Raw genomic sequence first — 18,031 nt, 5'->3', positions numbered from 1 at the left:
CCTTATAATATCATGGATGTAATAATTTTAATAAAAATTATGAATTATGAAAAAAATAGTTGTGTATAAATATAATGTGTTCTCTATAATTAGGTAATTGCAAACATATGGATTTGTTATTAGAAAAACTCAAAAGTGGCATAGTTACACACAAACTTTTACTAATAAAAGTTATATTTATGTAAAACTGATTCATTTTCATACATTTCTTATTTTTACAAAAAAACCAAATTAATTGGGGAAGTAATCTGAATCATCCCTAATTCCCACAACAATTATCTAGCACATGCACATGCCCTAGATAGTGGGAAAATGCTACAATAGTGGAAACCATATTAACTCATTTTTGTTGACCTTTGTTGAGAGGTTAATGGCCAATGAGGAATAAGGTTATCACTTCATTATGTGGCCTTAAACTAATTCTCATTACTTAGCAGTTATGTGGCTTATTCTCACAACAATGTGGAATCTCAAAGTAAAATATTCCTTAATTTCTCAATTCATGACATGAGTGATAGTGGTTGGAAGTAGAAACACTACTTATATTATCTTGGTGGTTCTAAATACACAATCGATATGTAAATTAGTTAATCTAAATTCCAACAAAATGTTGATGTAATCCAATATCACTACACTCCTCTTGTTTTGGTAGTAGTTAAACCATTACTAGCATCTACAAATCAATGTATCTAACATTTTTTATTTCTAGACCATCTAAATAATATAAATTAATATGATCAAAGATGTCATACCAATAAAGAATTTATTCACTTATCATATGATGTGAACTTATAAATACACCAATTTAGTAATCATAATTTAAATCTAATTAAATAATTAAAATTCATTTTTTTCAAATAGAAAAATTATTGAAAATTTTGAAGTGGGTGTAGCTAGGGTGGTAAGCAGAAGTGGTTATTATCCTCCCCATTTGTGTTCTAGATAGACATGCTCCCTCTTTTGGAGTAATTTCAGCATCAAAGATAACAGACTCAACAAGGCATAGAAGTAGGAGGGTTTTATGTGGATGTGTATATTTCTACATGAAAGATAACATACTCAATTAGGCTTAGGTGGGTTTTTAATGGATATGTATGGATCTTGAATACAATGAACCACACTATTTAAAAAAAAACATATAATGAAAATTAAATTTGCTAGGAAAATATTTTTTTTAAGAAATAATATCATTACAAAAAGAATTTTTAAAAAAAATACAACAACAAAAACAAACTATTGAAAATTAAATTTCCTAGAAAGAAATTATTTTAAAAATTATATCTTTACAAAACCAATAAAATTAGAATTCATATATATATAAAATTAAATTTCTAGAGAGAAAATTTTTAGGAATAATATCATTACAAAAAGTATAAATATTAAATAATACTAATATTTTCTTGATTAAAAAAAAATATCTAAACACACACACAAACACATATTACTGGATGGTTATAAAAGAGGATAGCTAAATTAGAAACCACTCACAGGCAAGATGTGTAAGCTATAGCTATAAGAAAATGATGGATTATGTTGCACTGCCAATTGGATTAAGTAACTTAGGTAATGAGATTGTAGCATTTATGTTCTCACATCTTTTAGCTTAGCCCAAGCAACATAAATAGGTTTTCCAGCAACAACTTTTCCATTCATTTCTATCATAGCTAGGCATGCTTGAAAAGGAGATGAGAATGCCATAAATCCTGAACATTCACTGTGTCCATTAAAGTCCTCCATTACCTTGTATGAAGCAATTGTGCCATAAATAGAGAACAACTCTCTCAACTTGTTATCATCAATATTATCATCCAATACTTTAAATAAAGATTTGTTCCATATTTACAACATACCATTACTTGCCTTAATTTTCTTTCATTTAAATTCTGGAAGGAATTTGCTGCATCATCTACATTCTCAAAATTAGAAAATACAAAACACTTTTGAATTTCCTGTACACACCAAACTAATATCTCAAATCCTCATCATTCCTCATCATTCATTGAGTCTGATAAATTCTTAACAAAAACATTATTAAACTTTGGCATTTCCATTTTATCGTTCTGGCTGCTCCTTTTTCATGAATGGACCAACATAAACTCGTTCCCCACTGAGACTGATAAATTCTTAACAAAAACATTATTAAAATTTGGCATTTCTATTTTATCATTCTGGCTGCTCCTTTTTAATGAACAAACCAACATAAACCCGTTCCCCATTGATAAACTGACCATTCAAATATTTTATTGCATCTACTGTTTTATCAAGATCCTTAACGAATATTTTAGCTAATACAAAGTTGCTCATCAATATTCTTAACAAATATTTTAGCTAATACAAAGTTGCTGATGCTCAGGTCATGGGGTGAGTACATTATCCGAATAGGGTTTCCATTAAGGGGTGTAGAATTCAAGAAACTTAAAGCCTCGCTAGCATTTTCAGCCGAGCTGTAATGGACGTAGGCGTATCTAGAGGAGTGTTGGTAATGGCATCTCCGCAGATGTGAATAGTGAGCACCGGGCCAATCCGCCCAAAGAGATCATACATCTGGGCCGCGGTAACATTGGGCTCCAAATCCCCCACATACAGAGATTTAGGTAGTAATTGGTTGTTGTTGCCATTATCAATTGCTAGGTGTTGCTGCGAAACACGGTGTTCTGCTGGTTGGATTTAAATCTTTGCCATTGCTCTTTGCTCTCTGATACTTGGAAAAGCAGAAAGCACAACTTCCAAAATGCCAACTCAATCGAAATAAAAGTCCAAACCCAATTCAACTGAAATACCAGTTAAACCTAAATAAAATCAGAAATCCATCCACGGCTGGTGTAGGTCAAAAATCCGCGGATGGAGAATGAAAACCGCTTATTTCTCTACCGTAGGTGAAGATCACATCGATTTTCCTGAATGTCTTTCTTCACTGGGCATGTGGAGAGGGATAAATATGTGAAGGATCAGATTTTCGAAATAGGTGCAAGGTTTGTTAGGTTTTCTCTTCATTGGTGGGCATCCTAATTTTCATAAGATTGAATAGCAAAATCAATCCTGACAATTCAAAACAGACTGGGAGAAGCATGGTTTCAGGTTTATTAGTTTCTTCATACCCGTGAATACTTGACTAATTAAATAAATATATTATTGAATATATTAAACATTAAAGACTATAAATATATTAATTAAATAAATATGTTATTTAATAGACAAAATATATATATAATGAAGGATGTACCATGAAGGATATATGGTAACGTCTAGTGATTTATTTTTTAAATTTAAATTAATTTTTTTAATAAATCGTTTATTTTTTATTTAATAAATTTTTTCTAATTTTCTTCACTTATTATATATATATTTTTGAAACTTTATTAATTAATCATTATTTTATTAAACAAAAATTAATAAATAGAAATATATTTATACAAATTCAATAATAATTGATAGATGAAGTTTGTTTTACCATGAAAGCTCATGTTTAAATATAGCCTTAAGTGCTTTTTCACTTCTATTGGAGCCTTTCTATATAATTAATATACAATTAAATTTATTTTATTTTTAGACATAATATCACTTTTTCCTTAAAAGAAATATTTTAGGCTCAAACCATAATTAAAATTATTTTAGTTTTTATACATAAGATTACCTTTTCCTCAAAAGAAATATTTTATGCTCAAAGCATAGGCAATGAGAGATGTTGTTAATATAAATCTTCTCTCTCTCAAGAAGCATCTTCTTCCATTAGGCTCTTCCACTTGTTGAGGTATTCTAATACAAGCTTTTCCTCATTATTCAATGTGACAATCGTGCCACTAGTTCCAATGGCCCTTTAATAGGGAAGCAAAGTGATCAAACTAATGAAAGTAACAAAAAGATGCCACTGTATAGCTCTATGTGTCATATAATATACAAGAGAATAGTGAAACTACTTGGTATGTAAAAATGCATGAGATAAATTGAGACAAGAGGAACTATTAGGGAGAATCATGAACACCTATTATGTGAATAAGCTTTGAGGGCATTTCTTTATGGCTTTGATCTTATTCGTTAGCTACAATTTGGTTTCTTCTCACAAAATCTATGGGGGATTATCTTGGTAATGGATAAGAATATCTAAGTCATGAAATGGAACATGTAGCATAAAAAATAAAAGGCCTTGTAATTTAAAAAATGTATTGATTTTAATTAATAAAAAAATATAAAATTAAAATTAATTAAGTGATAAAATCTAACGGTATTGGAAACATATATATTACATTTTGCATCACACAAAACATGTCATCATCAGAAAAAGTCAAAATTTAAATAGTTACATGGCTTTTATTAATAGAAATTATATTTTTAGAAAGTCTATTCATATTATTACATTTCATATTTTTTCAATATTATTCATTGTGGAAGTATCTCTAATCATCCCTAATTCCCACAACTGTTATCTAGGACATGCCTTGAAAGTATTTAGCTTTCTTGGTTGGAAAATGATACAGTTGTGGAAACCCTATTATCATTCTTGTTGCCCTTTGCTAAGAAGTTAATGGCCACTTAGAAATAATGTTATAGCTTCATTGGGTGCCCTTCAACTAATTTCAAATTATCTAAATCATATAAACTAATATGATCAATTGTGTCATACCAATGCACAATTAACTTATCATATGATGTAAACATGTAACTAAACCAATTTAGTAATCATCATTTAAATCTAATTAAATAATTAAGTATTCATTCCTTTTCCAAATAGAAACTATTAAAGATTGAAGTGCTTACAAGTTACAGCGAGTGTGGTAGTGAGTAGTGGTTATTATCTTCCCCACCTCCTTTTACATGAAAGATAACTAACTCACCTAGAAAGAGGAAAGAAAGATAATTAAATAAATGAGTAAAATATAACTATGATGCAAGACTAAAATCTAGTGCCATGCTAATTGGATGGTTTCGTCTGACGACGCTTATACATGGAGAAAGTGGTAGTAATAGTAGGTTCCCTACCAATTGGATCGTGAAACTTGAATAAATGACTCTGTAACTTTTCACTTCTCTCCTCCTTTGGCTCAGCGAAATCAACATAAAGAAATTTTCCAGCAACAAGTTTTCCATTCATTTCTACCTTAGCTTGCGATGCTTGTAAAAGAGATGAAAATGCCACAAACCCTGAACCTTTACTGTATCCATGAAAGTCTCTCATTACCTTGCATGAAGTGATTGTGCCATAAATAGAGAATAGTTCTTTCAACTTGTTGTCATCAATACTGTCATCCAAATATTTTAAATAAAGATTTAATCCATATTGCCTCCTCAATTCAGATTTCTTCAATGCCCTTCCAACATACCATTCCTTACCATCAATTGTTTTCCCAACATACCATTCCTTACCATCAATTGTTTTCCCATTTAAATTCTCAACGCAGCTTGCGGCATCATCTCCATTCTCAAAATTAACAAATCCAAAACACTTTGAATTACCTGCGGCATCGCTAATCACTTTGGCACTTGTAATTGGTCCGTACACACTAAAGTAATATCTCAAATCCTCATCATTCATTGACTCTGATAAATTCTTAACAAAAACATCAGTGAACTTGGTGTTTCCATTTTCTCGTTCTCGCTGCTCCTTTTTCATGAATGGAGCAACATAAACCCGTTCCCCATCGATAAACTGACCATTCAAATATTTTATTGCATTTTTCACTCCCTCTTCACGTTCATAAATCACAAATCCATATCCTTTGGATTGCCCTGATGCATCTGTTGCAATATTAGAAGAGAGAATGGGCCCACACATAGCGAAAGTACGATAGAAAGCATCTTCGCCTACTGTTCTATCAAGATTCTTTACAAAAATTTTGGCTGATACAAAGTTACGGATGCTGGGGTCATGGGGTGAGTACATTACCCGAATCTGCCTGTTGTTTCATTCTATTCTGTGCCAACACGAGGTTATCCTTTAAGAGTTGGAGAACTTGTTGTTGATGCTCAATGTGATGTTCCATTGCTTGAACCTTAGAATTTTCTCCTAAATATGATGTGATGGATGGTGGCTGATATCCATAAAGTTCCATAAATGGGGTCATTTTTGTTGCAGTATGGAAGGAAGTGTTATACCACCATTCAGCCAGAGGCAACCATTTGACCCATTGTGTCTATTTATCAGATACAAAGCAACGAAGATATCCTTCCAAACATTTGTTTACTATCTCCGTTTTCCCATCAGATTGAGGATGATAAGATGAGCTATGAAATAACTGAGTACCAAGACAATAAAATAATTTTGTCCAAAAATCTCCTATAAAAATGGGATCTTTGTCACTTACAATATTTTTTGGGTTTCCATGTAGCTTTTGAATTGTTTCCATAAATGTCGTAGAAACTGTACTAGTTTTAAATGGATGTGATAATGCACAAAAGTGTGCATACTTGGTAAGTCTGTCAACTACCACCATGATGACACTCTTTCCCTCAGACTTGGGTAAACCTGTGATAAGATCCATTGAAACCTCCTCCCAAAATTGGCTTGGAATGGATAAAGGTTGTAATAGACCTAGTGTCTTAATTATTTTAGCTTTATTTTGTTGGCATACTAAACATTCCGCCACAAACTTTTGAATATCTGATTTAAGGCCATCCCAAAAAAATTCCTTCTTAATCCTGTGGTAAGTTTTTAAAAATCCTGAGTGCCCTCCTAAGGGAGAATCGTGGAATTCCAGAATAATATTTTGTTTGAGTTGGGAATTCTTACAGAGGTATAAGTGATCTTTGTACCATAACGAATCATTTTTCCAGCTAAATGTATCAGATGTATTGGAATCTTGTTGTAACTTTCGACTTATTTCCTTGGCCACGAGCAACCTCTATTCGAATGCCTCCCTGAGCAAATTTTTCTCATTTCGGCGGTGTTTCAAAATGGTATTGTTTGTCTTTACTTACAGGCAGGTTGAAGCACTTTGGTTATGGGTTTAAGTAAGGTGTGGGTGGGTGCCTTAGATCCCCTCATTGTCTATAGGGAGTCCCCATAGGTAGAATATCCCCGAATAAGTTCTCACACTTCTTCACCATTCTTCCATTCCTCCCTTGCTTCATTTATCTAATCTGGTTGGATAATAGAAATGGTGCACAAAAATGCTTCCACATCGTCTTCCTTTCTTGAGAGTGCATCTACCACAACATTTTTCTTCCCCTTTTTGTATATGATTTCAAAGTCATAACCCAACATCTTTGTGACCCACTTTTGTTGTTCTTCAGAGGATAATATTTGTTCTAAAATGTATTTAAGGCCATCATGATCCATTTTTACCTTGAAGTGTCTTCCGATTAGGTAGGGTCGCCATTTCTTAAGTGCATGTAGTATTGCCAACATTTCCTTCTCATAAATAGCTTTGTGTAAATACTTTCCCTTGATTGGACGCCATTCGAAAGAAATGGGTCTTTCGTCTTGCATTAAAACAACACCAATTCCATTTCTGAAAGCATCACATTCCACAATAAAGGTTTTTGTGAAGTCTGTTGTAGTTAAGACCAGCACTTGACACATTTCCTCTTTAAGATCTTCGAAGGCTTTGGTTGCTTTTGGATTCCATGAAAATGCATCTTTCTTCAACAATGTTGTTAGAGGTGCTGTTATTTTCCCATAATTCTTAACAAAATTGCAATAATACCTTGTCAACACGAGAAATCCTCGCAAATGCTTTATGGATGTGGGGATTTCCCATTCCTTAATGGCTTTAATTTTTCTAGGGTCTACCTTAACTCCTTCATGAGATACAATATGACCTAGATATTCCACCTCTTGTACTCTAAAGAAACATTTGGATCTTTTTGCATACAATTGTTTCTCATCCAACAGTTGTAGCACCCTTTCAACGTGTTCAACATGATCCTTCCAAGACTTGATGTAGATTAGTATATCATCAAAAACCAGTAACACAAATTTTCTAAGGAAGGGTTTGAAAATGGAATTTATTAAACCTTGATATGTAGAAGGTGCGCTGGTAAGGCCAAAATGCATGACCAAAAACTCATAGTGACGCTCATGAGTTCTAAATGTTGTTTTTGGAATGTCTTGAGTCTTCATTTTGATTTGATGATATCCTGAATGAATATCTTAATTGGTGAAGTAAAATTATCCATGCAATTCATCCAATAATTCATCAATGACAGGAATGGGAAATTTATCTTTAATAGTGAGCTTGTTGAGCTCCCTATAATTTGGACACATGTGCCATGATCCAGCCTTCTTGTGCACCAATACTACTGGAGCAGAGAAAGAACTTTGGCTAGGTTGAATTATACCAGCCTCAAGCATTTTTGCAACCATACGTTCAATTTCACTCTTTTGGGCATAGGGATATCTGTACGGCCTGATGTTTGGAGGAACACTTCCTGGAATCAAATGAATAGCATGATCATGATCACGAATAGGTGGGAGACCTTTGGGAGTCTCAAATACCTTGGAATGATTGTCCAATACTTTTTGGAGATCTGGAGCACTAGATGAATTCGATGTGGAAACATCTAGCGAACATAATTGTGCAATTACACCTCATTGTTCCTTTTTTAGAAGCTTTGTCATACCATTAGAGCTTATTATCTTTCCCGGTTTCCCTGTAATACCCCTTAATGCAAATTCCTTTCCTTCCACATAAAATTTCATGAAAAGTTATTGAAAGTTAACAGCTATTGTACCCTAGGATTGTAGCCATTGGACTCCTAGTACAACATCAACACCTCCCATTGGAATGGAAAGAATTTGGATTTTCAATACATATTCTCCCATGGATAGCTTGATATTATGGTGCTTTCTAGAGCAATTTATTGTTCCTCCATTTGCAACCGTAACTTGACACTCTGGTGCTCGACATAGGAAGCAATTTAATTCTTTTGCTATCTTACAATGATTAAAATTATGGGTACTTCCTGAATCAATCAAAACTATTACCTTTTTCTTCTTGATTTGTCCTTCTATCTTGATGGTTTGAGGAGTGGTAATTCCAGCCAATGCATTACAAGATATGGTCGGATTCATTTCTTCATTATCTAGGCATTTTTCTTGGAGTATATCCTCTTCTTTTGACCTTTCTTGCTCTTTTTATTCTTCCTCTTCACAATCTATGTAGAATAATTTCTTCTCAGCACGCTTATGACCTTTAGTGTATTTGCTATCACAACTGTAACAAAGCCCTTTTGCTCTTTTTTCTTCCAATTGTTGTGGTGTCAACCTTATAGGTTGTGGAAGGCTAGGGGCAACAACACTTCCATCTTTATAGTTGTGAGTGTTATGCTTCATGGTTGCCATAATTTTTCTTTCCATTTTTCTTGCTAACCTGAATGCCTTCTCTAATGAATCAGGTTGCCAAGGGCGAACGTCATGTTGGATATTATCCTTTAAAGTCCCTATGAACACATCAATCCTATTCTCCCCTGGAATATTTTTTACCCTTATGTTCAATTTTTTGAACTCCTAAATGTGCTCCATTATTGAACCCTTTTGTTTGAGACTTATGAATTGGCTAAAAAAAGTGTTGCTTTTTGTATCCTCATAATGTGTTGTCAATTCTTCTGTAAAAATTGCCCAAGTGATAACTTTTTTATGAGAGCAAAGCCATTGATACCATACAAACTGATTTGGTTCCAAATATAAAGTTGCAATACGTACCTTTTGTGTGTTTTGCACATTATTGAGATCGAAAAATTGCTTCATCTGTAATATCCATGTTGCGGGATCCTTGCCATCAAACTTCCTCATATCGATTTTTGGAATATGATGGGTCTTCGATCCAACATTAGATTCTATGGAATCATGATTAACATTTCTTTTATTCTCATCATGAGTTTCCTTTATTACCCTTTCACCATTAGTGACCATTTCTTGTAGCAACTTATTCATATTTATCTTCAATTCTTCCATGTTATCATCCATGCCATATATTTTAGCATCCATTCCATTCATCTTAGCTTCCATGCCATCCATCTTAGCTTCTACAACTTTCTTTAAACAATCCATCTTAGCTTCTACACCTTTATTTAAACCATACATCTTAGATTCTGTTACTTTTTGTGCAAGTGACACTTGTTGCACTTGGTCTCGTAATTTTGATATATCATGTTGCATTTCTTCCTCTTCTTCACGAGTCATGCTAGAGCTTTCAGGTTGCTTACTAGGTGTTTGCATTTTATTTCCTTGGGGCATCAATTACCGATAATAATTCTTTACTATGCCCTTTGAATTCCTTCAAACTAATTTTTCAAGCCAAGATTATGCAAAAATTCAAAAAAAACTACACACCTTTTTTCACTTTGTAGGAGCTTGATATTGAATCTGATGTATCTCTGTAATTTCAGATCATCCAATTCTAAAATTTCCATCTGCAGTAACCCTCTGTGTCCTCTTTCCAATGCCACTAGTTTGATCCAAACTGGATTCTCCAGGGAAGAGTTATGCCAAATCTCCCAAAGTGACCTGATTATAGACTAGTTCAATAGAGTGAACTTGTACGACATGCCATGTATCACTTTTTTGACCTTTGGCTCTAAAAAATATATACAATAAACTACAGTCTGTCTTCTTTCTGTAAATTCTGACAAAATTTCAATCCGATGCTCAGAGAGAAAGTCATGATGATTTTCCCCAGGTCACCTGTTTGGAATGTAATTTAGGAGTCTGCAAAAATGCCAACTTCCTCAGATCATATCTCCACAAATATAGCGCAAAAAGCTCTGAAATTCAGACCCGAGGTTCAGTGCGATTTCGTCTCAAATGGGTTTTTTTTCACTTCTGAAACGTTGCAAAAAAAGAGTTATAGCAAAAATTCCATGATGACTTATTTGTAGTAGTGAAACCCTAGAATCCAAAGCTCTGATACCAAATGTTACGAAACCAGCTCACAAAAGGATAGAAAAGATAGATCAACGCCTTAGAATTCAACCTCTTTGAGGGTGCAACCTCATTTACATTACATAAATGAATAATTCTTGGGTGATTCAAATGACAAAACCTCCTTTCTATATATAACAGTCTAAGGGGTCACAATATAACCAAGTCGACCTAACAATAATAATATAAAGGCACAAAAATAAGAATAGAGGGATTCTATGGGGCATAGTAATAACAATATGGGGAAAATAGGGGCACAAAAATATTAATAAGGGATACAACTACAATATTAATGGGGGCATCATTAGTATTATAGGGATCTAACATAGTGGTAGCAGGAGACACGAATATGCAATATTTATGCACTAGTATGCAGGGGGTTGTTTAAGAAAATTAATTAAGATGAAATTAATATTTCATCTCAAGAATTTAATTAAATTAATTTGGATCTAAGATCATGTAGGAGACTTTTCATTGTTTTCATTTTTATATTAAAATCATTTGACAGATAACAAAATCGAGGTTTTGATATAGACATGGCAGGGACGAGCATAGGCTGGGTTAAAGGAGCTATTTAGTTTGCTAAATGAGGTTTTCATATAGACATGAGAGTTCAAATTGGTTAAAAAAACTATTCATTTTGCTTCAATCAATCAAACCAAGTGGTAATGGTTTCAATGAAGCCATTTGAAGCCTTTTTGGGATCCTTTTTTGTATTTATTTATTGCCAAATTCTAATGCAGAAAGTAGTTTGAAAGTTGATAGTTTTGGTAATATATTAACAAGCTTGTGCTAATTCTAGTTACTTTTCTTTTAGGACTAGATTAAATTATTTGTAGATTATTATGTATTATTATCTTTTTGTGTGGGTCATGCTACAAGGGTGTGAAATTTAGTGAACTCCAAGGAGCTATTTTTTACTAAGTTAAAAATAGGTGTTGCATGATTATAGATTTTATAAATATTGTTCCATTATGCATCGAGTATTTTTTAAATCAATGACTACATATTCAATTTCAAGGTTTACTGTAACTCCACACATAATTCTTTAAAGGGTGCTAGCTTAATGGAACACCACTTTCCTTGTAAGTAGGATATTGTTTGTTCTATCCCACTATGCCCTAACATGAATTAACGAGTGTTATTATATTTTAATTTTAAATTAGATATATTTTATATTGATTTATTTCAATGGTGACATATTTTTCTAGATTCATTGTCTTATATTGTCTCTAAAGAGACAAATGTGATGTTTTATTCCTTTTAAATACATTTTTTTATTGTCTCTAGAGAGACTATAGCTAATATTAAAGACTTATTGTCTCTATAAAGACAATATGTCTTTAATCCCAACTATTGTCTCTTGAGAGACAAACACGAAATTATCCCCTAAGAGACAATAATGTTTGTGCTATATAGTGTATTTATAGAGACAATTTTTTAAGACAATAATATGAGACACCCACCTAAAGATAATATTTAATATGATAATTTTTTTTGGTCTCAAATTAGGATAATTTACCAAAAACTATCTGAAATAATATCCTAAACACCCCTCATTTGTAGTAATGCGACGCTGAATCATATAGGTTGGTGCTCCTTTCCAAATTAACTTCATCATGCGCTTAGAAGATACAATTTTATTATGGGGTGGTCGAAATACAAATAATTTGTACCTTTGTCCTTGCCATTTGAAATTAAGAAAGTGCTTTTGATGATTAGCAAAATAGGTGCCTAATTTTTGTAGCCACCGTATTCTTAAGACTACATCTACTCCTCCTTGACGCAGCATGTGAAAAGGAGATTCTAAGTTGTAGTTTTTAATTTTTAGTTCAACCTTTTGGAACTTCCCCACATTTTCAATCTGATTTCCATCTGCTACTATGAATTTCATATTCGGCATCAGATATACAAATGGTTGAGTCTTCTTCCAATTTCATGTCTACTAAACTTTATGTAGTTTTAATATCTATTAAGACCACCATATTATTATTTTTTTGTATGTCAATTTAATTTTAATGTTTGTAATTTGGAAGTACCTATGATAGCCACAGCTAATATTTGAAATTCTTCTTCATTTTCAAAATATAGAATTTTTTTACGTATTTCTGTCTTCCCGTTCATCTAACTCTTCACAATCTGAATCATTTTTTGCTTCATATGTACATAGGTTTTTTGTATTATTTCTTTTAATACATTTGTGTTTGCGGTCCCATTTTTCTCCATAATATTTATGCTTTCCTCCCTTTAGTCTTTAGACTTCTAGAATAATCTTTACATCTTCTCTTAAATGAGGGGGAAGAAAATTTAAAATTTTGATATTTGTAGTTTGTACATGATTTTTTCTTGACTATAATTTATCAAATCTTGGTAATTAAAACTATTTCTCATTTGTTTTTACTTTACAAATTGATTTTTCCATACTTGTAATATCTTGAATCCTAAATTCATTCTCGAGGGAGGGTTTAATTTAAATATTATATGATTGAATAAGGTATTGAATTGATAATCCATGTACTCTTGTAGCGAGTGTTTCACATTCTAGAGTATCTCATCCACACTTTTTTTGTGTTGTATTTTGGTGAGTTCTTTGAAGAATTTTTCTTCATTGGTATCATGAATTTTTTTAATGAATTTGTCTTTGAATTTATTCCAATTGGTTGTATATGTTTACTTATTCCACCACATATACTAGTTATATGTGTCATCTTAAATTTGCATGGATTCACGCTTCACGTTTTCATCATCACTATAGATGTTATGATTTTCAAAATATTCCTCTTGTTTATTTGAACCATGCCACATCATTCTTCACATTACTGTCAAATTTCGACAATTCAAAATTTACCATTGTTGGTATGTGATAATTGATTGGTTGGGGTATGATGGAAATTAGTTAGGAATCATCATATTATGAGGATTAGGTATACTTATTTTAGGATTCGGTACAGAATATGAATATCGAGACTTGGGAATGCGAGGTGGGATTTCCAGGTTTAACAAAGAGTCTTGTTTTTTGGTAGTTACATCATTAATTGATTACATGATATGGCTAAAAAAATTCATTGCTACAGTCTCATTACCAACAATTTTCTTCTCAAATTCTTCCAATATCTTGCTAAATTGTCTCATTGTTTGGGTAACTAGTAGTCTTATGCTCCATCTTGAATTTCTTCTTGAAGATTTACTATTATTATTGTTATTCAGTTAATACCTAATAATTACCCTCTAGGGTTAGTTCAATTGGTGGATTCCCCACCATTAAATCACTGTTGCTATTCAGAGGTCATGGGTTCAATTCCTTTGACCCTATGATTGAGCCTATAGGAAGTGATGCCTTCAGGCAGATCTTCCTAGTGCAAATATTCTATTGATGTAACGATCACCAATCTCTAAGTCTGTGAACCACATAGAAAAAAATGTTATGATTAATAACTAGTAACTAAAAATCCTAATATACTAAAAATTAAACTAACTTAAAAGTGTAATATATATAGTTTATTTTATTAAATATAGTTTTAACTAAACTCAGTATTAGACAATATTAAAAAAACAATAATTAAAATTTTTACTTATGGTTCGTGCTCCAATTTGTTAACATCGGTGGAGGGGTATTTTGTTGAAGTTTAAAAGGGGAACAATTTGTCGACATTGGTGAGGGACAAGGGAAATGATGTTGGTTGATGGAGATAAAAAGATGACTAACGATAATGGTAATTGTCTAATTGATGGTTGCACGAACTGCAGCATACTTGAACAACATGGAAAGAGGCATTAGGGATGAGCGGAACAGTGGCAATGGCAATAGTTGTCATTGAGAAAGATATATGGTGAGAGTGTGTGGATTGTTTAACTATATTAGATGAAGGGGTTGTGTGGGGAAATTGGAATTTATGTAGAGAAAATATTTTTTCTAAGTGTGATGCAAATGAGGCCACAAACACATACATAATGGGTTGATTGGAGGGTCAATTCTTGGATACTACGTTATACTAAAATTGAATATGTAACTAGCTTAGATCCATCTAACAACAAATCTATCATGTGCCGAGAGGGATCAAATCCCTCGAGGTGTAAACCTTTCCTCAAATTATGCACTCCAAAAGGAAGGTTTTCACCTTGAGGGATTTAATCCCTATCGGCGCATGATAGATCTAGTGTTAGATGGATCTAAGATGGTTCCAGTTGAGGGCAACAATGTCACATTTTTAGATTATCATTATTATGTATATATTTGAGATTAAATTTAGAATTCACATTATGTTTTATTTTCTTGGCATGAACATATAATTATCTTCTTTAATTTAGTCTATGTTTCTTGCCTTGAATGGTTTGTACATCTTTGTTTGGATTCTTTAAGTGGTTTGTGTGTTTATGTGTTTGGATTTGGATGATAATGTTTTTGAATGTTACATTTGTTGTGTTATATTTTTATGTGTATGCAATTGTCAATTAGTAATTAGTTAGTGATGAAGAAGGGAGAAAATATTGTCAATATTTCTCAGGGGGATTGCACATCTATTTCATTTAATTTTAGGAATCACAACTTCTAACAACTAGTTGATTCTTAATAGTGTCCCTGTAGGTGTTACTAAATATATCTTGAAGATTAGTTGTAATAACACATTGTGTCAAGGTTACTCTTAAAATATTTTTTCCTTTGCTAGTGTTTGAAATAATTTATTTCCTTCAAGAATATTTTGGTGATTTATTTATTTATTATTTTTTTATTTTATCTATAGTCTATTCAACGAATTCATTATCTTCCCCACCTCCTTTTACATGAAAGATAACTAACTCACCTAGAAAGAGGAAAGAAAGATAATTAAATAAATGAGTAAAATATAACTATGATGGAAGACTAAAATCTAGTGCCATGCTAATTGGATGGTTTCGTCTAACGACGCTTATACATGGAGAAAGTGGTAGTAATAGTAGGTTCCCTACCAATTGGATCGTGAGACTTGAATAAATGACTCTGTAACTTTTCACTTCTCTCCTCCTTTGGCTCAGCGAAATCAACATAAAGAAATTTTCCAGCAACAAGTTTTCCATTCATTTCTACCTTAGCTTGCGATGCTTGTAAAGGAGATGAAAATGCCACAAACCCTGAACCTTTACTGTATCCAGGAAAGTCTCTCATTACCTTGCATGAAGTGATTGTGCCATAAATAGAGAATATTTCTTTCAACTTGTTGTCATCAATACTGTCATCCAAATATTTTAAATAAAGATTTAATCCATATTGCCTCCTCAATTCAGATTTCTTCAACGCCCTTCCAACATACCATTCCTTACCATCAATTGTTTTCCCATTTAAATTCTCAACGCAGCTTGCGGCATCATCTCCATTCTCAAAATTAACAAATCCAAAACACTTTGAATTACCTGCGGCATCACTAATCACTTTGGCACTTGTAATTTGTACGTACACACTAAAGTAATATCTCAAATCCTCATCATTCATTGACTCTGATAAATTCTTAACAAAAACATCAGTGAACTTGGTGTTTCCATTTAACAGAGATATGCTTCCAAACATCTATCGACAATTTCATATTGGTCAATGTTTGGGGTGGTATGCTAACCTCATGTTGAGGGATGTCCTCATTTGTTTGAAAAAATCTTTAGAAAAGTTTCCTTTAAATTTGGTATCCCTATCACTCACAATGATCTTCGGAAATCCATGCAATTTGTAATTATTTTTGCAAAATATTTTGGCAATTTGTTTTGCTCAGCTTGATCTCTTGTTCATCTTTCAGTGCGATTGATACAACTACTTTATTTATGAATCGTGGTAAGTACTTGTGAATATATATTATATTTCTTTTATCTTCATCAAACAATCACACTTCAGAAATTCAACTAATAACCATGAAATTAAAATGTATTTATCACAATGTGTGAGAGATAGAGATATGTGTGTGATAAGTCCTTTTGTAAAATGAAAAGGTTCGAGTGTATTTAATACCCAATATATACAAGTTTCTTAAATAAAATCATATATCTTTGTAAATTAGATTCTAGTAAGTTTTCACATTCTCATATTTGTTAAAGTGTTGAAGATCACGTAAATAATGGCGGCGAGTGACTCTTCGTAAGTACATTTATTTACTTTTTGTTCCTATTACATATTTTATGAAAATACTTGCTTAAATTATGACGAGTAATAACTGATAGTAAATATGTTATTTACCATAGTATGGACTATCAAACATCTTAACTTTAGGTTTTCTCGTTGATTTCCTTTCTTTTAATTTTCCTTCTTTTGTTTTAAAATATCATTTTCTTTCGTGTTTGTACATAATATTATAAATACATCAAGGATTATGAATATTGACTATAATTGCATTCTTCAACACTCCCTCTTAACATGGTAGGTATTCATAATGATTATCCAAATGTTTTCTATGTACATGATCTTTCTAAAACAAAGGTAAATCTCATCGATAACACCTTTATCTAAGTCAATACCCTTGACCTACATGAGCATCATCATAAATGTGTACCACAACTTTGGTTAGCCCTTGTAATCGATTGTACTTATTCAAATAGTCACCATGATCTGGTGGGTGTCTCACCTCTTGGTACTCTAACTAGTCCAGGGTGGTCATTTCCCACGGTCAAACGGTAGTGAAACCTGTTAGAGCTTGAAATTTCACCTCAGGCTGAGAAAGGTAAACCTCAAGGCAACATCAAACCACTTAGCCTCCTAGCTAGCCCTACGGGGCTGGAGAGGGCTCTCTCCGGTCTATCTCGGTGAAATCTTCAATGGATGAGATGACCAATAGGGTAACACTGATTTTAGGCTAGTAAACTGATCAAAAAGGTTGATTTGGGGTTTTTAGGGTTTTTGGTGGCAAATTGAGGGGATGGAAATTTTGGGTGCGGGGATTGGACACAGTTTCTGCAGGGGGTTCTTTGGGGCGAGGTAGGAGACAATATTGATGCATTTGATTGAGGTGGATGGTCAGGAATGACAGGTGAGGAGCTAAGGGGAGAAAACAATAACTTTGAATTCTCCTTAAACAGCAGAAAGCATTGAGATTAAACAAACTTAAAAGCAGAGCATGACAGTCATGAATTCTTACTTTAACACTTCGTTTGCTTAATGTGCAGAAGGAAAAGAAAGGAAATGATTCACATAACACACTTACAGGTACATAGAGAAACACA

At 32.7% G+C, this 18,031-nt stretch overlaps 2 pseudogenes; both read right to left on the bottom strand.

Annotated features, from left to right (window-relative positions):
• Positions 1-2,415: 2,415 nt before the first annotated feature.
• Positions 2,416-5,878, bottom strand: LOC149159218 (polyadenylate-binding protein 2 pseudogene; annotated as a pseudogene).
• A 9,874-nt stretch (positions 5,879-15,752) lies between these two features.
• Positions 15,753-16,397, bottom strand: LOC149159217 (polyadenylate-binding protein 4 pseudogene; annotated as a pseudogene).
• Between the last annotated feature and the right edge of the window lie 1,634 nt (positions 16,398-18,031).

The sequence above is a fragment of the Pinus tabuliformis genome, chromosome 5_2, assembly GCF_031772625.1.
Source record: "Pinus tabuliformis cultivar Carrire ecotype Pingquan chromosome 5_2, CPIR1, whole genome shotgun sequence".
NCBI lineage: Eukaryota > Viridiplantae > Streptophyta > Pinopsida > Pinales > Pinaceae > Pinus > Pinus tabuliformis.
This window is presented reverse-complemented; position numbering and strand designations above follow the sequence as displayed.